Here is a 21,791-nt window from a genome sequence, read left to right on the forward strand (position 1 = left end):
TACTCGAGGCTAATGGGGGCTCAGAATTACTATAATTCTATTTAGCATTTCATAGGCTTAACTCATCAAGCTATTCATTGGGATGCAATGTGTTGATGGCAGCTCAAATTCAAATGGCATTGTCAAATTCATAGAAAATATTTAGCATTCCTACTAGTATTTCTCCGTTGGCAGAGTTCCCAGTTCTTACATTTGTTTTTTTTTCTACCAAAGTCTATTTCCAACTGGGAGTCTTACACTTCCAACACATGACGCCCTTGCTATATCTGGGAGAAAAGAAAGGTGTTGTCTTATTTAAAAGAAACAAAATTTTATATTGGTTATAGCCATAAGAAAAACATGACTCACTTAAATTGGAAATTACAGATTCAAATTAGTAGATGCTGCCTAGTTTCCATTCTGCCCCTAGCTTAAAGTAAACTTGGAAGAAATGAGAAGAAGGAAATTCACTATAGAAATTAAATGCGTTTTGTTTGAAAAATTGTATAATTCTCCTTAAAAAGTAGCAACTCTTAAATGTATGGAATAGTTGTACTTAACCACAGTTAACTCATAAATTTTTATGTGCATGTAAGTGTGAATATATGTGCGTATATATTTGTGTGTATATATGTAGATGCTGAGTATACTGTATATAGTATATTATAATTGATAGACTATTATTAACATACTTTAGGTTTAATTCTGTAATTATTCTATCTCTTGTTTTCTTCTGTTATCTTGGTGACAACCCAGGTTAAATATATCATTCATATTTCTCACTTATAAACAGAATATGATTTTTATATAATTAAACCCCTTCTCAGTAAAAAAGGAATGTATTACAAGAATACCAAATAGTTTATAGAATATCAAGAAGGAAAAAATATCCAAAGTAAGGCCATGGAACTGGCTCTGAGGATTTTAATTCCTGTAGCCACTGTACCCACAGTGCTGTTTACATCACAGGCCCGGACATTAGGAGTCTATTGACTTGCTCAATCTGCTTCCTTTGGAAATAGTCACCGTTAACCACTGCTCTACCTTGAATTGGGGTGCTTCCTGTTTCTCTGTATCTCTAGTTGTATCTCTGGATCTGTTCAAAGTTTGCCTGCAGATGTAACAGTTCTGTACTACCTTAGACACAATGTCAAACACTAGCTACAAGAAGCCAAGGAAAGAGAGTTCTTTGTAAAATAATTTCACCTCTTCACCTCTATTTTTGGCAAGATGGCAGATTACTTGACTTCTCTCATTACACACTTGTATTGAAATCTGGTCTTTTGCTCCTTCAGTTTCTCTTTGTAAAGGAGATATATAATAAAAATGAATTATTACAAGGGAAATTGTACCTTCCTAATGATACTAACATCAAAGACATTGATATGGATGTACAAAAGTCCTTATTTTGATGATATTCTTCATGTTTTAAGACTTAAAAGAATCACAATTGTTGCGCAACAGAAACAGCTTCAGGCTGAAACAGAACCAATTGTGAAGATGTTTGAAGATCCAGGAACTATAAGGCAAATGCAATCAACCAGGAATGGTCAGATGCTATTTGAACTACCTGACATATAAGTACGGGTTTAATCAGGAATATTTAGATACACTCTACAGGTATGCAAAATTCCAATATGAAAGTGGAAATTACACAGATGTTGCAGAATATCCACTCTTCTTGGTGTTGGTTCCAGGAACAGAAAGGAAGCTTTAAGTTAAATTTGGGGCAAACTGGCCACTGAAATTTTATTGCAGAACTGGGACTCAGTCATGCGAGTTCTCCACTCCAGTCCCTTTGGTAACGAACATGGCTCTTTCACTGGTCTCTGTTTGCTTTCTTTAATATCCCAATGGCAGTAATATTACTGAACTCTTCCTTTACCAGTCACAGTACCTCAGTTCACACAATGTGTTCACATATTCTCTGTTTGACCACTGTAGTCACAACAAACAGTATGCTGGAAAATGTGTATTGGTGTTGAAAAATCTATTAAAAGTTGCTCAACAGGATCTTTACACATATGAAAACCCAATTAGAGAATTTGTTGAATGCTTATATGTTAATGTTTATTTATTCATTCCTTTATTCTTGTTGGAACTTGTGTTTGAACTCAGGACTTCACACTTGCTAGGTAGGTACTCTGCCACTTGACTCACATCCCCAGCCCTTTTTCCCATGGTTATTTTGGAGATTGGGTCTTGCTTTTGGCCCAGGCTGTCCTGGACTGCAATCCTCCTATTTTACACTTCCAGCCATAGCTAGGATGACAAGTGTGAACCACTGTGTCCAGCCATTGGTTGAGATGGGGTCTTGCAAACATTTTGCCAGGGCTGGCCTGGAATTATGATTTTTCTGATCTCAGATTTCCAAGAAGTTAAGATTATAGGCTTGAGCCATTGTTGCCTGACATTCTATGTTAACTTTGACTTTGACAGGACTCAGAAAAATCTTAATGCTTATAAATGATTTCTCCCTGGTGGCTTGTTTTGAGGATTTCATTGAAAATGCCACTCTCTTACATTTGAGAATTTTTTGCTTATACTCTAGTGTATCAGAATTAGTATATTAGTATATTCTGAACACGACTTCTGAACATAACTCCAGAAGAAGCTGAAAGGTGGATTGGGAATTTCATTAGAAATGCAAGACACTTCTTCCACATTCTTTTTCATCAGCAAGGTTATGTCATGAAACCTTATTCTATTGCTAAAAATCTTTCTATCTTGCTAATTCATAGAACAAATTCATACAATAAATAGAAGCAGAAAAACATTATTACCTTTTCAAATGAGAAGGGACTTCAACATTTTTCTTTTAATCTCTAAAGTCAACATATCAGGCAGGATTTGAAAATGAACAAGTGTGACAGAGTTACAGATGTGTTTATTACACATCCCTGTACGTATAAAAAGAGTATCACCCTGCAAGATTGCCTGATTCCATGAATCAGTTAGTTAATACACCTAAAATCTCTTTCTTAACCTCATGTATACCTCTATCCTAAACATCAGTGAAAGCCTAGTCAACCCAACAAAAACCACACTACTTGATTTTATTCATAACTATATAGTACAGAGTCAATTAAACAAGTTTTGAAAAAATTTAATAACAAACAGGAATAACAAGGTGACAAATGTATACACTAAGTTTAGGAAGCAGCTAGCTGGCAGGAGGTGTGGTGGGGAGGCAGAGAAGAAACTGATATTTTAGGATCAAAGGAGCCTAGAGGAGAGGATCCACATAATGAAGACACAGACACTGAGGAGAAGCAGTGCCCTTCTAACATTGTTAATGAAATCTATTTTAAAATTAAATGAATAATATTAAAATATTAAATTTTTTCTGATAAAGTATACAAATCTTATTCTTTAATGCCACATAGAAGTTTAGTTGTAAGATGGAATAATAAATACAGGCATTTGAATTTGTTTCCATTCTGGTGCCAGATTTCAGGGAAATTTCTGGTGTGAAGCATTCTAATCTCAGTGTCATACTGGTGAAAAATATTTGTTAGGTCCATTGCAGATTGGAAAGGCTCTGAGGGGAGTCTGTAAGCAACCAACCTGAAAAGAGGTACATTCATTCCAATATCTTTAGAGTAAAAAAGTGAAGATGTTGGGCAGAGAGGAAACAACTAATTTATAAAGTGAACTACCAAGGATCAGCAGGAATTGAAAACAGTAACAAAACAATGTTTTGAGGCTAATTCTATCAGCATGGCCAATAGAATATCCACAGTGTGGAAAGGGCTTAAGAAAAAAGTGTAGTTCAAGGCTCAGGCAGGAAGGTCATGAATTTGAGGCAATCCTTAGTTACATAGAAATACTGTGTTTCAAAAAAGAAAAAGAAAAGGATTATGGTATGCAGAGAACATATGCTTAGTTCAAGAGCTACATCAAGCACAAAATGGGTGATGCAAAAATTGAGGTACACTGAGGTATAACTTGATAATTTCCAAGATCTAGTTTAAGCTACTTTTCCTCCAGACTATTAGATGACTGAAATAAAGCAATTATTTTCTACACTAGTTTGACATTTGATTAAAATCTGAGAAGATATTGAGCAAATAATTTGCATAAAAAAGAAACTGGATTAATGCTCCCATTTTTTTTTTTTTTGGCTTGGTTATTAACAGAAGTCCCAGGGAAAATCTATACATTCAAAGCTGAATGAGGTATATTAAATTCCCAATCCAAAAATACAAACTTAAGGAATAAGAATGAGAACAAGTAGCATCACAATAGACACAGAACTAAAAAGTTAGGAAAAATTCAGTTCTTAAAATAAATAGATGAATTTGAAATTATGCCTACTATTTACAAACTCAGAAATTTGAAGAGAAGAGAATCCTTCCTACTTTGTTCAATGAAGTTAGCATTATTCTGATTCCAAAACTAATAACAAGAGAAGAGAAAATAAAAGAGGGAGGAGGAGGGGAAGGAGAAAGAAGGAAAAGAAGAACACAAAAAGTTTATAGAATGATATCTCTCATGAATATAGATACAGAAATCCTAAAGAAAATATTAGCAATTAGAATCCTTCAATATATAAAAAGCATGCAACATCTTGATGAATTGAGTATTATCTTAGGAATGCAATATTATTTTCATATTTGAAATTTAATTTCATTAACCCTAGTGATAAACTAAAAGAAGGAAAACTATGTTATAATCATGATGGATATAAGAAAAGCATTTGACAGGGTCCAACATCCATTCTTGAAAGATAAGCCATCAGCAAATTAAGATAGAATGGAACTTCATCAACCTGATAAAGGGAATCAAAAAGCAACAACAACAACAACAAAAAAAACCCTAGAGCTATCAGGGCATGGTGGCACACTACTGTAACACCAGCTAAGCAGGGAAACAAAAGTAGGAAGATTGTGGCATGAGGCTGGCCCATGGCAAAATTCCAGGATCCTGTCTGAAAAATACAGTAAAGCAAAAGGGCAAAAGGTGCAACTCAAGTAGTATTTACCTAGGAAGTGTAAGGCCCTGAGTTCAAAATCAGTACTATCAAATAAATAAATAAATAAATACCTGCGGCTACAACATAACTAGTAATGAAAGACTGAACGTTTTCTGTATAATATCAGTAACAAGACAAAGATGCTTGTTTTCATCACTTCTAATTAACAAGATCCTTTACAATTCAATAAGGCAAAGAAAGATTAGGGGAGGGGACAAGATTTGAAATATTTGAAAAGCACCCAGATTGAAATGAAAGAAGTAAAGCTGACATTTTCTAACCTTTTTTTCATCTTAAAGTCTGAGTAATTCAGATCTGAACTTGATTACATGCTAATAGATATAGAAAAAAGTATATTTTAACATTTAAAATGCTCTTCAAATATGCTTAATTACAGAACTCTATTGCAAACAAAATGAAACAAAAAACATATACTGAATTATGCACTAGCATTTTAGACAATAAAATTCATGATTCTAAAATCTTAAAATATTTATGAACACATATAAGAACCTGGGGGCAATTTTATTTTCTATAAGAAAATATTTGTCACAGATCCAAACAAAATATCACCATTCAAACAATACAACTAATTACTTTGCATTTTATTAACAATAAGTGCTTTTGAGATTGATAGAATGACAAGCCAAAGGTGAAGGGTGCAATCAATCCCTGTAGACATTTATCAGGAATGCATTGCAAAGCAATTAAGATTACTGTTTAAATCAGGGCAGTTCATCTCCTTGGAATGAAAGGACACATTTAGAATACAATCATTCTGTATTTGTGTTCTTAAAGCAAATCAGAATTATATACATTGAAAGGGTAGATGGCAGGGCACATTTTCTTGGGTGACCTCCCCAACTCTGGGGGCCCTACTCTTCTGCTTTACACTTTTCTATCTCAATAAACTCCCCTGCTTTACTGACAAGAAAAAAAAATCAGGATGAATGTCAAATGAACAAGTTTATAAGCAATGAGTGATGAGCAGGACCAATCAGAAAAAATAGTATTAGGACTATTAAAAAATAAAATATCGTATAAATTTGAAAAATACAATCTCTGCCTTACAAAGTAAAAGTTCATTTAAAAACTTATTAGACCATTTCCTTTGATTTTGTTGCTTTGATATATTTAAAAGAGCTCACTAAGACAAACCATGAATCTTAGTTATCATTTATTAAGGAAAGGGTTATCAACTTAGCTTAAGAATCCTGATACACAGAGGATCAGCCAAAACTCCCTTAATGAAATATCACTGAAGCTCAGTTACAAAAAGAGTAGACAGGGCCATCTTTATGTTATGTGACCTGTGCAGTCACACAGAACTCCAAGCTTAGCAGGACCATGCTTACTCTAATTGTCTTGAAATTCTTAATATTTTTTATACACAGTCCCAGCTTTTCACTTTGCACTGGGAACCCCAAATTGATAAGTCCATCGGGGGAATCTCAGTACCTAAATAAAAGCAAGGTGGTAAGGAAAGGTATTAAAGAATAGAAAATATGTGATGATTATAAAGTGCCAAAAGACAAGACTTTATTAAAAAATAAAAAATAAAACTGCATTCCTAGAGATCAAGAGAAAAAATTATACTTGGAAAGGGCCGTGCAATGAAGGAAAAGTATAAATTGTTAAGTGTTTTAGGCTAAGTTATGGATTTTTTCAGCTCACTTACTCCAGGAAGCAGATGACAAGAAACAATTAGAAGTACAAGTGCTTGAATGGAGAAAATGTCTGCAAAAAATTATAGTGTCTTATCTTTACTTAGCATCAGCCTCCACTTTTCTATTCTTCTAAGAGATACCCTAGCCATAAATTTTCTTGACCTTATAAGGTATTTGCCAGGGTGTTAAAGCCCATGCTCAAAAAGTAGTACCAAGTCAAGCAATTCTTGCTCATCTAGTTTTATATGGTAGTTTACCCAGGAATTTGGTGATGTTTACTTTCTGTTTACTGATGCTTATTGAGGATCTCTCTCTGCCTCTCTGTACCTCTATCTCTCTCTCCCTCCCTCTCTTTCTTCTTTCCCTCTCGCCTCTCTTGTTCTACCTTGAACCATAAAAAATATGCATCCCTTCCTCAGAATGTCTAAGAATGCAGAATTGTTAACCTGATCTCTCAGATAAAGATCATTCTCTGACTCTTTAAATGTACTAGGTTGGTGTCAAACCCATTTGTAACCATTGTAGATACATATCAAACTCTATAGCAATTTCTTTCAAATCTCTATAATTTGAAATAAAGTGATGAATTTTTCTCTTTCTTTGAGTGGGATACAGAGGGTGATGATCACATCAATGTGGCAACTATCTCTAAATAAATTTCCACTTCAAAACTTTAATCCTCAACTCCAGGCTTTTCATATATCCACGTTTGCAGACTTTAAGAGTCATTCAAGCCCTCATCTAACACTTAATCTTCAAATATTAATACTACATTGGTACCTAATTTCAAGTTAGCATATGCATTATATTTTGATGTTTCAAGAGACTTCAATTTAGCATCCAGTTACAATTGCCAGGAGTGATTTTAGCACTTTCACTTAAGTGACAGATTGCAGTGAGCATGAGGTAAAAAGTGGAGAAAGCAAGACTAGCTCATTCTGTCAAGAGTTCTGCTGTTTCTAGAAAGGGAAAGACAGAAGACCATCTGGAAGAGTGGCAGAATTATTCAAGAAAGATCGTTTTGTTTCGCTTTATTTTTAAAACGTGAGTGAATCAAGCAAATTAAATGATTTTGAGAAGAAGCAAATACAGAGGAAGAGAATGGTGACCAGAGAGAAGATAATAGTCTAGTCTTGCAACTATATGATGTACGATTTGGACTAGTGGCAAAGGCATGGAGTTTAGAAAAGAAAACATGAGAATAAGGGAAAAAGACAAGTGATTATAGGTACAGTTACATATCTCACAACTGTGTTTTTGACAGTGACATATATACACAGTATATACACAACTGTAGTATCATAAGATTATAATGGAATTTAACAAGTCATGTCACTTAGTGATCTGGTAGCTGCCATAGCATCTTAATACAATGTCTTACTCCTGTGTTTATGGTGATGCTAGTTAAACTAATCTATTATGCCATGCTGGCAGCTGTATAAAAACATAGCATTTACTGTTATATACAGTTTGTAATAATTGATAATGATAATAAACAATTTATTTACTACACTATATTTTTAATCATTGTTTTAGAGTGTATTCCTATTTATTTAAAAGCAAAAACAGGTTTCTGAAAAACAGTATTCTGTGTCAAACTGGCAACAACCTCATTTACCTCTTGTTTTCTGTTATTTATGCCATAAGTTCACATTGACTGACTTACATATATCATCTGGGTTTGTGTAAGTACACTCTATCATGTTCCCAGAGTATGAAATCACCTAATATTGCATTCCTCTGAACATACCCCCATTGTTAAGTGACACATGACTATATAAGCAAGTTCTAAGGCTGGTATTTTTTCCTTTTTGAATTCTTCCCCTTTTGCTATAAAATCAAAATTGAGGGAATCAGAAATCATTTTGAAATACGTCTTCTGGAATTTGGAAATAGAAATGAATTGTGTGATGCATCTTCTCTTTGCTCCAAAAAAAGTCGAACACAGGAAGCTGCCTAGTCTGTCTGTATGGTGAGAAATGGGGATAGAAACTGTTGATTAAGTTGCACTTCCAATGTTTGACATGGTAACAATGGGTAAACTCCTTATGATAAAGAAAGAAAGATTACATAGTGGGGCTGAGTGGAAGGATTATATATAAAAAGAACTGCATTCTTAAAAAGGACACATCAGAAGATCTTGTCATTTACTGTAGAGTCAAGGAGGAAAGGTACAGTCATCAAAGATTGTGTATTGGCATGAGAAGATGTCTTCAAAATTCACAAATGTGCCATACAAAATAATTTACATGCTTTCCATAATTAAAGATATAATGGCCAGCAATATTCAGCTGAGAATTTAAAAAACAGCATTAATAGCATAAAACATTAAATTCTTCCATTTCCTTCTTACCCAGACTTGAAATCTAGACAAGATTAAGGTAGACCAATGAATGGACCAAGAAGAGAAGAACAGCTCATGATCTTCTTAGACTCTCATTAATTTTAATAAGTTGAGACAGAAGACTTTAATTAACTATATACCTAGGAAATTATTTAAATTCATATTTAAATTTTATAACAGAGAATCCTACTAAAAAGTAAAACTGCCTATATATTCCTTATTGCATTCATTCTTGTATGAAATGCATATTTTAACCTCCAATAGGTGCCAGATTCAGGGATGGGCATTAAGGATATAGAAGTAAATACAATATGCTATCAGTCTTCAAGATGGGGGAAATATGTAACAACAGGTGTCAATTCTACTTATTGAAAAGGTGCTTAGAAACAATTTTAAAGAAGAAATGAACAATGCACAAAAATCTTAAAAGATGAAAAGAATATTACCTGCTAAACTTGAATTATTGGTTAAAGAACAGGAGAAGATTCCAAATAGAATTTAGTGTTAGGATAGGTAAGACACCTAAAAAATTAGCTACCATTTGTTGCCCTTAATGCAGAGAAACTAAAGCAGATACCTTAAAAGCAACTGAGGCCAATAGGAAAAGGGGAACAGGAACTAGAGAAAAGGTTAGATCAAAAAGAATTAACCTAGAAGGTAACACCCACACACAGGAAATCAATGTGAGTCAATGCCCTGTATAGTTATCCTATTATTGCTTATATTCTCTCTACAACAAAATTAGAAACAAGGGCAAAATAGTTTCTGCTGGGTATTGAGGGGGTGAGGGGGAGAGGGAGGGGGTGGAGTGGGTAGTAAGGGAGGGGGTGGGGGCAGGGGGGTGAAATGACCCAAGCCTGGTATGCACATATGAATAATAAAAGAAAAAAAATAAATAAAAAATAAATGAGAGTACACATATATAATTCTGCTCTCCTTTGTTTAGAACAAGAGTCAGTAAACTCTTTCTGTTAAGGACCAGAAAGCAGGTATTTTAGTCACAAAAAGTCAAATGTCTATTGCAGCTATTCATTTCTTCCAATATAGAGCAAAAACAGCCATAAATCAGTGGGAATGGGTGCATTTCAATAGTCCTTATTTACGAGAACAGTTGGTGGGGTTGGATTTGGGCCATAGATCATAAAATGCTGACCTCTTTTCTAAAGCTTAGAGACTGAGCTCAGTTAATAAGAGACCTCCCTTTAATGCTGAGTTTTGAGCTTCACTGTGGTAAGTAGATAAGTGGATAGGTATTAAAGAGATGGGGAGGTGAAAATTATGTAGAATGTTAATGTTTGTAAAATAAACCATCAAGGTTACCTCCAGACCTTATTTCCTATATCAATTAAAAACATTAAATTAATCAAAAAAATTCAGAAGTATGTTATTTTCATTCTTCATATACTCTACTTCATAGCTTGTCTTATTTTTACACTTTAGAAGTATCACTAACAGAGCAGAAAAAATGTAGGGACAATATGTGATACAAAGGAATATCTAGGAGTATTTGTAGCTCTGATAGTCTGAGAAATTTGAATATAGAATTTAAAATACTGTGGTCCCAAAGGTCTTGGTGCTGTCTTAGAAAGTTTGCCAAAGAAAAACCAGGATAAGTGAGAACATAGCACCCTTATCATTTCAACTCTAAAGAGTAAAAGAAAACTGTAGAATTCTTGCAGTCTAATTACTAATAGCTTAGTAAAAGTGATTCTCCCAAAAGTGTGTCAGGAGTGGGATTGAGACTTTAGGGAAGAGAAAAGATGCTGAGTCAGTCCAGCAGAAACTGCAAATTACAATTTTCTAAGCTGGGCAGATTCAGTACCAAACTCAGGGCCTATATGAGCAGGAGCCACCATTTCCTCATCTTTTCTCAATCAATTGAGGCACTGGCTGGTATGCAAAACTTGAGAAGTTCCTGGGGAAAGAGAAGAATGAGCCAAAACTAGATGACCTACCATGTACAGAATCTTACTCTGTTAGAAATCAGAGAAGGGTGAGGACATAAGAATCATGCTACAGAGCACTGCTGCTGGGCTACAGGGAAAAAGTTGACTCCAGAAATTGGGGAAAAAGTAAGTTGCTATATTTGCATCCAAGTAGTATTGAATTATCAGACCCTCACACCAAGGATTTGAAGGAAATATTTATAATGCTACTAAATTGGTTCTGAAGAGAAGTGTAGAACCCACACATATATTTAAGGAGATACAGTGAAGTCTTAATCCCTCATGCCTGAAAATATAGTCTTATTTGGAAATAAGGTATTTATAGATAGAAGTAAATTGAGGTTATACTGAATTAGTGTGTGCCCTGGTCCAATGACTGGACTCCAACCACCTCAAGGATACTGGGAAATAGAAGAACATCTATTTCAAAGGAAAGACTTTCAGCTCTTTGAGAAAGAATTTCTTGGGCTCTAAAATGATAAGAAGCTTTTCATTTGCATCTCAAAGGGGACAGAGAAATAATTTACAACTATAAGTGATCTAAGCCTAGAGGCAAGAAGAAACCTCTCTAAAATTTAATGGAATTGAAGAACAGTTAAAGCTGACTTGGTCAGCTTCTGGAAAAACAAAGAACAAAAATGCTTCAGATACTTTAATTCAGAACTCCTAGCCTGCAACACTTTAAGAGGTTGGATTTCTGTGGATTTAAGTCAATTTTTGGTAATTTGTTGCAACAGTATCAAAGTAATACAGTAAAAAGTGATATGGAAGTTAAGATACTTCTGAAATGGAGCATTCCAAAAAACACTAAGTCTAAGTAGTAAAAACATCCTCCCAAGAAAAAGAAGTTCTACGGAGTAAAATTATTTTAGAGATTAGCACAGTTTTTAAATTTGAATACACTGGATAGTTATGCCAGAATGCTTACTATAATCTTAATCATGTCTTCTTTATTATTATTATACGCTAATATTTACCATCCAAAACTCTGACTTTTAAAACACCATTTCCTTGTTCAAGTCTGCCTGACATATCTTCACTAATCTTTCTTTTTTCTTATGTATATCCTTGCCATGTTTTAGTTATTTGGTTGAAAAGTTGTCTTCCCTACTTGGATGATGTCTCACTTATCCGTGTAACTCCCACCTCTTCAGGCCCTTGCCTGTGGCTGTGGTTTAAATGGATGCTGGTATAAAAAATAATGGATAAATTTTCTTTATTAATTCATTAAAAATGGAAGTAGACTAGCTAAAGAACCATTAAAATATGAACCACCAGAGGCCCATGGCCAAAGTACAGCAGGACATGAGCTCCAGTGACAAGCAGTATTAGGTAAACTGATTGTGCATTTACCATTCTATAAGATCTCAATGTAGTATTTATATGTAAGGACACAGCGTAGTTTTAAATGAGGAATTCTCCAGAGGGAAAAACAGTACCCATAAACTACTTTTAAAAATTTTCAGCCTAGCATCTCTCTTTCCTGTAATTTTCCTAGAAATCTATGCATTTGTTTTATTGTTAAATACACAACTACCTTCTGTACTGCTTAAGAGGAAGTCCTGGATAGTGTGAATGACGAATATATTATTTTCTCACCAAAATTTCCTATTTAAGTTAAAAATAGTGATTATGTGATATACTAGCAATACAAAATTCTTGAAAAGTTAAATTTTTAGGTGAAATAAAAAATTTTTCATTACTAGTCTAATGATTTATGCACTACATAGAAGATCATGGCCTCTTTGGGCAATGCAAATCCTTTCAGCCATAAGTAAAACACCACAAAATTCACCTAGGAATGAAGCTAGAGTAAACTTTACTTTGAAAAACTTTATATGAAAAAAAATCAAAGTAGAAAACAATAATGCTAGTATAATTTATTTGATACTATGTCAAATACTTTGGAGAAATTAAATAACTTTGATAGTTTCCACTAAATAATTATACATACTTTGATAATTGTAGATTATTCTTCATCCTTATATTAAAATTAGGTCTTGAATGAGGACCAACCTTATCCATAACACTTTAGAAAACACTGGATTATCTTATATTTTGTACTATAATAGGAAAGGTATGGCCTTCGGTATCAGACAAATCTGTATTTGAATCCTGGCTGCACATGTAAGAGGCAGTGTGCCTAAGGGGAGTCAGCTTATCCTCTTTGAAGTTTAGATATTTTCAACATGTTCTATAGAAAGGAGATCTGAATCTGACTAAGCAAAATGCCATTATTTGATATATAATTCTCTTAAAAAGTGTTGATTATTTACACAACCACAATTTATGCTTTAAATGTTGGTATTTAATTAATTGGGAAATTTAATTACCTACCTTACATGGCATATGTAGAAAGAGTCGGCAAACATAAGATTGTATTTGTTTGTGTGAGTGTAGATGTATATAAGGATGCATGTATATCTGTGTGTATACTAAAATCCAGAGTGAGAAACTATGGTCAACATCCAAAGTAATAACTTTTCTCTATTTGTGGACAATATTTTAGCATTGTTTTGCTTTATTGTCAGCTCAACAATAGTTTCCTAATTAAGGATGCTTTTCTATTGCATTTTATTTCTCTAAATTGCTTTTAATTAAATTGTGGCTCTTATTCCTCAAAGGGTGAAGGATTATCCTGATGAATTTTGCCTGTCCTCTTCTTCTAGGCACGCTAACATGTTGGGTAATTTTACATAAAACAAAATCCTGAGTGTATTCTCTTTGTATTTCATCAAAAATATTTAATGAACAAATAAATGAAACACTATATATGCCCACAAATGTGTGACTCTGTTCAAAAAATTAAAGATGATCATTCTAGCTGAAAGCAACAGAATCCTATCCAAGGATAACCTAAACAATCCTAAATTTCATATGGAACCACAAAAAAAAAAAAAAGAACAAAAATAGAATGTATAAAACTGAAATGTTTCTGTTTGGCAAAGGAAAAAGTAAAATAAAAATACCACCTATGAAATTGGAGAAAATATTTTCAAATCATATTCTCAGTGGAGATAATATACTAAGCTTATAAGCAACATGTACAACTCAGTAGCAAAGGAAGCAGATCACCTGATTTAAAAATGAACAAAACACCTGAATAGATGTTTTCCCAGAAGTCATGCAAATGGCCAACAGGTATATGAAACGGTGCTCAGCATTATTGATCATCATGAAAAGGCAAATCAAAGTAAGAATGGGCTATCACTTGAATTCTATCAAAAGGTCAAATGATGACAAATATTCAAGAAGGATGTAGAGAAAAAAAACCTTTACTGTTAGAGGAATTGGCATATCTGTTATGGAAAACAGTTTGTAAAAAGACTATAAATAAAATTACCATATGATACAGCTACTCCACTTCAGGGTATACATCCAAAAATACACACACACACACACACACACACACACACTCACACTCACAGACACTTTTGCAGTACTGGGATTGAATTCAGGACTTTGCACTTGCTAGGCAAGTGCTCTACCACCTGAGCCAGGCCTCCAGCTCTAAAGATGCTGAAATTAGTATCTTATAGAGAAATATGTACTCTCATAATCATTGTAGCATTATATAAAATAGTTTAAATATGGAGATAACTTAAATGCCCATTAATAAATGAATGGGTAAAGAATGTATGACTCAAAAATATGAATATTTCTTAGTTATCAAGGATATTTCACTGATCACACATGCTTGTGTTCATTCATTCATTTAACAGTTTTATGAGATGCTACTATGTACTTACAGTATGCCAAAGTTCCATCCTCACATGTATGATTATAAGGACATACCAAGTTTCCTTAGACCTTTATAGGATATTCCATTAAACAATTGACTCAAATTAACTTCATGACAGATTGATAGCTAATTTATTTAAACAAAATGTGATTATGTTTTGCCTATACTGATCTTTTTCATTATCAAACTTTAATGCCTAACCTTATTGATATCTAGAGTAAATGGAGAACAAACAAATATAATTTGATTGATTTTCACCATGAGCATTGTAGAAAATGTATCATATTAACATCTTGAACATATTGGTGTTATATTTGTTTCCTTCTAAATATTCCAGATAAATTTTAGTTATTTGGAGCTTTATTTAGGATAAAATGGGCTCTATTGATATCAATTTCTTATCAGTTATTCTGTTCCTCACATTGTACTCTATGTAGGATTCAGTACAGATAATTACATAGTGACTTATTTTGGTATTCAATAGAAAGCCCATTGCAGATGATTTAAGAAAATAAAACTGAATAATTTACATATTCTAAAAAGAAAACATGCTTTTTAAAAGAAGAAAATTTCTATGCTGCATGAGGCAGTGTAAGAATAACAAAAGTAACAGAAAATTAATCATATACTTTTGATCATAGATATATTTGATCTAAAAGTTCAAAGGGTAGAAGAGAAACAACGTCTTAATTCTTTTGCACACTAGATCATTTTCAGGTAGGGAGGACCTGTGTCACAGCACGTACCTCATACTGGACTTGAGCTTGTGCTTCTCCTGCCTCAGCCTTCTAAGTGCTGAGATTACAGACATGTACCACCACTCTCGTCTGGGTTATTTTAAAATAATTATAAAGCATGTATTCAGAATATAATATAATTGATTTTATTACTTTTTATCTCTCTATTATTATTATTTATTCAACATTAATTGCTCTCATAAAACATGGCAGTATGGTTCATGATTGGTCTAATATATGGGTTTTTCTCCTTAATTTTCCAGTATCTACAGACTGCTTCAGTTGTATGCTTCTGATTACTGAATTATGACAAGGTCACTGCATATCTCAAATATATTTAGCTTTTTTCCTCAACATTGTATTTATTTCTTCAGATGTTCATTTTAAGGCTACTATGGAATCCTGTTTGTGCTCCCATTGAGGAGAAACTTTGAAAAAATGTAAGCAAATCAAATATGCAGTGAAAAAATGATAAAATCTATGTGCAAGTATCTGTTCACTCTACAGATACTAAAAGAGAACAAAGTAAATCTACAGTGAGAAGAATTTGTGATAATTATGATCTTAAATTTTCAAGGTTGCCCAGAGAACTAAGGATTACCAAGATTATGAAAACTCTTTAAAATTGTTAAGGAAAAATTGCTGACTCCTTAACCTAAATATAGAATGAGAAAACTGGTAATTGTCTGAAACAACACTATTCAGTAGAAACATGTGAGCTCTATATTTAATTTTCAAGTTTAAAATAGACACATTAGAAAACAGAGTAATGTAGATAAAATTAATTTTAATAATGCATTTCATTTTATTCGATACTCAAAATAAAATCCTTTTACTACTTAACCCACATACATATAAATGCATTTGTACATATATACAAGCACACACCCTACGGTCATCCCTCAATAATTCTGGAGGGGTGGATTCAAGAATCTGGATATCTGAATCCAGGGATGCTAAAGTCCCTTGCATAAAATAGTATAATATTTGTATATAACTTATATACAACACCCTGTGTCCTTTAAATCATTTAAAATATATATATATATATACACATATATATGTTACTTATAATCGCTAATATAATGTAAATGCTACATTTTGTTATATTGTATTATTTAGGCAATAGTGGCAAAGGTTTGGTTAGTAGTGGCTATATTGGACCCAGTTCTGGAACACTAACTAAAAAAATCCAAAATTGCATTTGAAGTTACAACTAAACAAAAAAAATCAAGAAATTACATTCTCTATCATATAGATCTAGTTCACATATGCTTACTGATTTATGTGTCTGCAAAATAAAAAATAAAATGACACTGATTTGATTGCATAAAAATTATTTTTAGACACATTCTACATTTACTAACTGGGTTGCACTTGGGAATCTCCTACATCAAAATTAATGAGATATTTCCTGATAAATGTTGATTTTTTGGTTCCTACCTGTAATTCATTTTGTTCCAGAATTTCTGGTGTTGGATCCTAAGAATTTTCATGTATAACTGTTCCCCATATAATCTTTGTGTATGTTAACATTTAAAATATTTGACTGTTATCTCCTCTATAGAATGCATAAATAATATAAGAATGTGAATATATAGCTAAGGCCCATGTGATCATCATGAATGTTAAAATTTGAAACATATTTCTGTATGTTAGAGCCTAAATAGAAATTTGTACTCACCTAATAAACAACAAGACAGGTAACTTCTTTTTGCCAAATAAATTATAAATCATGTGTGATACAATTAGATAAATAAAATCTTTTCATGTCTTAACTATCCTGTGTTATTCTCAAGGAAGATCCAAATTTATTCATTTGGCAAACTTGAATTAGTCATTTATTCTATAGCAAATCTAAGAAAGATTCATAAATTATTAATCTTATAAATAAAAAATAAGGCTAAAAGAGAAAAATAAGCATGAATAAATACAAGAAGTAGAATATAAATATATGTAAAAAATACATTAATATTCATGTTTAATGGACCATGGATAGACAAACTTTTTTGTTTTATTTTTCAGAAAACAAAGACATAAAATGACTAATCACATAAATATTGATTATAATGCAAAAATATACAGACTAATGGGAGAGGGAAAGTTGAGGGAGGCAGAGTTCATTACAGGTAAGATGATCATGAATTTTACTTGAGAAGGAACCTGAGCAGAGACATGAATGAGGTTGAATGAAAAAAATCAAATGAAAGCTGGAGTGTGAACATCCAGGCAGAGGAAACAGAATTTTCAAAAACCCTGGACTGGGTGTAAAGGAAGGTATCAGTAGGGTTCCAGCAGAGGAAACAAGAAAGAGAGTGGTAGGAGCTACTGAAGAAATAGCTTGGAGCCCAACCATTTTGATTCCTGTATCTACTGTGGGGAATTGAGATTTATTCTCTATGTGATAAAAATCACAAGTATTTGGCATAAGAGACATTATACAATGTATGTCATTTTAAACACTGTGATTACAAATGACTTGGACTAGGTAACGTCAAAAGATATTATTAAAAAGTGGCCCGACTTTGTTATATTTTGAGACCTTACAAGACAAGTTGATGAAATTGCCTGTGGGCTGTGATAGAGAAAATAAGTTTGACTCCCAGTCTTCTGATCTGGGTTTGGGGAAAGAAGATGTATGTTTTTTTGGTTATTGTGTAACAAATTTCTACAAATGTGGAGGCTTAAAAATAGCACCTGTTTGTTATCTCACAGGTTCTGTGGGTAAGGAGTCTGGTTTGGGCTACCAGGGTGCTTTGCTCAGGGCCTCACAGGATCAGAATTAAGATGTTAGTCAGGGCAACAATATCATTCAAGATTTGGAATTCTCAAAGCTCACTAGGGCTTGACCAAATACGTTCCTTGTAGTGGTAAGAAATCAGTTCTCCTTTTCTTGCTGTTTATTGGCCAGGTACTGTTCTCAGCTTATAGAAGCCACTCTTGAATCCTTGTCATATAGCTTTCAATGCAACATGGTGCTCTTCTCCAAAACCACAATGAAGGGTCCCTGAAATTAATTACTTCAGTAAGATCTTTCTTGCCACATATGGTGTCATAGTCACAAAAGTGTTACACCATCACACTTACAAACCAAGAAATGCAGATTATAAAAGGACATGTGTATACATACATAGTTGTGTTGCTTAATGACAGGGATACATTCTGAGAAATGATGGGTTGGATGATTTCAACATTGTGCAAACATGATAAGATGTACTCACACAAACTAACATGGCAATAATGTCACTAGATAATATAATTTATGCAACTACCATCATATATGCCATCTATTATCTAATGAAACATTATTCAATATTCATACACACACACACACATATATATACAATAGATATGAATCTCGAAGACTGTCTTAGAATTCTGCTACCATAGTATACACTTTGGGCAAAACTTTTATGTTAAGTTTAGCTTCCTTTTTGGCTTCATTGAATGTCATATATCTATTAAATATCTAAGTGTCAGGTAAGTGGATGCACAAATTATAAATATTTGGATCTTAGTTGGAGGTTATAGTCAATTTGAGTGTCAATAGTAATAAAGACTGAGAACTGAATCCTGAATTATTGAAACATTTAGGGTTCAAGACTGAAAGAGGGGTTACTAAATAAAACTGAAAGGGACTAGTCAACAAAAAAGAAGAAAAACAAGTAGAATGTTAACATCTTGGAAGGAAGTTAATAAAAAGTTTCAATAAGAAACATTGCATGTAATGCAGCTAAAAAATAAGTAATATGTGAACTGATACTTTATTGTTGTATTTAGCAATAAGATGTCAAGATGTCACACACTACAAGAGCAGGTATAGCGTATGATGGGGATGAAAGTGTAATTGGCGTGATTGGATTGAACAGGAATTGAGATGATACAGAAGAAATATAGACACATTTTTAAGTAGTTTTGTTAAAAAGAGGTAGAGAAAAAGGGACTACACTTAGAGAAGAATATGGGGGTAATCGGGTTTTACTTTTAATATGGATTTAATTAATGCTAACGAAAGTATCTGAAAGTGAAGATAAATTGGATGATGCAAAGAGAGAAAAATAACTCTGTACAGGAAATGGAAACAAAAACACTATTTAACTAAAACAACATGAATGTGGATGAGAAATGGTAAAATGTAAGAATTTGAAGATAGACCAATATAAATTTCAGGAGATTTAGAATGTAGAATATACAAATGAAATATCTGATAATTTGAAAAATTCCAAATTCTTTCAGCACCCAATCAGATTAAGAATAGGCAAGGAGTTGGTACCAGGGCAGAAGAAAGATTTTGGAGGTGGGACTTCTTCAGAAGAACACCTTAGGATAAAGTCAATACTATTCTCACCTCACTATCACCACCCCCTCCACAGTAGAAATGTGATATACCTGCACTTTCACCTCAAGCATAAAAGGATAAGGTTTCACCTAGGCGACTCCAATCCTAATGTGTGTCCCTCCAACTTTGAGGAAAAATGGCACACTGGAACCTCAGTCCTTGCTGAAGACTCGTAAGGGCAACAGAAATAGGCTTACAATTTACTTTACAAATACATCAAAATGGAGATAGAGTTGCTTTGGACTCAGCTTTTACTCTCAAGGGTGATTCAAGGAATACATGGGTATTTCTCATGGACAAAACAGGACAAAATAGTAACAATTGGAAAGATGGCCACCTTATACCACGTGCAGTAGGAACAACTTAACCCAGAAGCAGTGAAAAATCTGTACATGTTCTATTGGTTTTAAGAAGGTTACACAGGGACCTGAAGCACTAATAAGGAGCCAGTAAAGAAGCTCAATGCTAAACAGTATCAGATGTTCACATCTTTGAGAAAAAGATGTAAGAAAGGGAGGACAATTTCTGAAAGTGCTAACCCAATGAGGAATAATCACATCTCTCTTGCTCCTATCCTCTCCTTTAATTTCAACCAAAGAGAGGTCAAAAGGATGAATTAGCCAGCTAGCTGAGGGAAAAGTAGCAGTAGAAGGAATGACTACTTTCATCTCCTGTTTTGTGAATTGACTTATCAATACTGTAGTGATGAATAATTTCATGTGTGAACTGACTAGTCTTTGGGGTGTTATCATTTGGCCAAAAATTATTTTGGTGTATCTGTGAGGGAATTTCTGAATGAACTTAATATTTGAACTGATAGCTTTGCTGACAGATTTTCTGCCCTCATGTGGCTTATCCACTACTGAATAGATAAGTAATACTGAATAAGAGGGAACTCCTCATGCCAGACTTCCTCAAACAGAAACATTGATCTTTTCCTACTTTTGGGCTCTTTGAACTGAAATGTTACCTCTTCTGAGATTATGGTTGACTCTTTTGGGACTCCAGTTTGCCAACCCAACCTTAAGATCTTGGAACTTTTCTGTTTCCACAGTCACATTATAATAAATACTTGCATTGGTTCTGTTTTTCTGAAAAATCCCCCAAAAATACAACTGTGGAGAAGATATATTATTAAATCAAGATTTATTGACTATTAATTAAGTTTGCTGATCTGAGCAGATATCAGAACCTATAATAGCCACAGGTCTGTCTAGGACATTCTAGTTCCTAATACTAAACTGAAAATTCATAGACCTGGTTCACATTTTCATCTAAGATTACAAAAGAATCTAAAAGGGACAATGTAAGACAAGAACCAAAACTGTATTTTAGTCATATCTTACAAGTGTTAGTTGATCAAACACTTACAAAAAGAAGTTGACTACAATCCTCTTAACTATGCCTCCTGTATAGCTGGGATTATAGATCTGAACCACAATGCCTGGCTTTTTTTCTGCTGAGATAGGGCTGTGTTAACTTTTTACTCATACTGGCCTTGAACCACAAACTTCCTAATCTCTGCCTCATTAGCAAGGCATTGAACCACTTTGACTAACCAATTCCCAATTTCCATTGTCTTCTAAGTACATCACATATATTGGATTAAAGATTATTCTCATGAGTACATTATAAATAGATTATGTCTGCAAAGACCATATTTCCAAATAAACTCACATTCACAGTTACGGAGATTAGAGAGTCAACATATTTTTGTAGGAGAGCCTAATATGATCTGAAATGCTGGTATCTTCTCCAAATTCAAATGTTAAAAATGCTAACCTACTAGGTGATGATATTAAGTGGTGGCATCTTTGGAAGGTCTGTCCTCATGAGTCATGTTATACCTCTAATAAAGTCCATGGGAGAGCCTTTGTCACTTCAACCATGTAAGGAAACATAAAGTACCCTCTGTAAACCAGAAAGTGAACTTCATCAAATGGTAAATCTGCCAGAACCTTGCTTTTGGACTCCCTAACCTCTAGAACTGTGAGAAATAAATTTCTGAATACTAGAAGTCAGCCAGCTAGCATTTTGCTTTAGCAGATTGAAAGTATTAAGA

At 33.5% G+C, this 21,791-nt stretch overlaps 1 pseudogene; it reads left to right on the forward strand.

Moving 5' to 3' along the window:
• The first annotated feature begins 1,209 nt into the window (after positions 1 to 1,209).
• LOC109685482 (eukaryotic translation initiation factor 3 subunit E pseudogene) lies at positions 1,210 to 2,742 on the forward strand (annotated as a pseudogene).
• Positions 2,743 to 21,791: the final 19,049 nt, after the last annotated feature.

The sequence above is a fragment of the Castor canadensis genome, chromosome 8, assembly GCF_047511655.1.
Source record: "Castor canadensis chromosome 8, mCasCan1.hap1v2, whole genome shotgun sequence".
NCBI lineage: Eukaryota > Metazoa > Chordata > Mammalia > Rodentia > Castoridae > Castor > Castor canadensis.